The 596-nt window shown below is 32.0% G+C and overlaps 1 long non-coding RNA gene across 2 annotated transcripts in view; it reads right to left on the bottom strand.

The window, feature by feature from the left end:
- LOC141656894 (uncharacterized) overlaps positions 1-596 on the bottom strand; it is a 141,224-nt gene that overhangs the window by 116,651 nt on the left and 23,977 nt on the right. The window lies entirely within an intron of this gene.

The raw sequence follows: 596 nt of genomic DNA, 5'->3' as shown, positions 1-596 counted from the left end.
AATGTTCAAAAACTCGGCGCGTATAAATTTTTTCCACTCCGAGTCCGAGCTCGAGCTTTTTTCGAACACATTTTTTTTATGTTGACCATGATCGAGGAACACGAGGATACAGTAACCGGGCTGATAGAGTCAAATTTGTTCCCCGAATTCAAGCTCGACCCCTAGCCGACTCTGTATAGAAAATTGAAGCTCGAGTTCACCTTGTATATTTTTCTTCCTTATTTAAAATTTAAATATAATTCCCTTCAACAAAAAAAAACCTTCAAAAAAAAATTAAATATAATTATATAATAACTACAAAATTAAATACTAAACAATACTGAATATATATAATTTGAAATAATCATAATTAGAAAACATTAAAAAAAAATGATACTAAAAAATACTGAATCTAAACGAGCTTCCCATCCAAGCCATACCAAGCTTGGGATTGGCTCATATTTGGCCAAACCATAAATAGTGTCACTTGCATATTGTAAAAGGGCACTATTCGTCTTCAGCTTGTGACGGATAATACCGTCTTTAATGAGAATTTGTGTTGACAAAATGAAGCAAATGTTTTAAACTCAAAAGAACTACAACAAGGTTTTACTTTG

The sequence above is a fragment of the Silene latifolia genome, chromosome 5 (assembly GCF_048544455.1).
Source record: "Silene latifolia isolate original U9 population chromosome 5, ASM4854445v1, whole genome shotgun sequence".
In the NCBI taxonomy this organism is placed as follows: domain Eukaryota; kingdom Viridiplantae; phylum Streptophyta; class Magnoliopsida; order Caryophyllales; family Caryophyllaceae; genus Silene; species Silene latifolia.
Note: the sequence above shows the minus strand (reverse complement) of the source record. Positions and strands in the feature narration are given on the sequence as shown.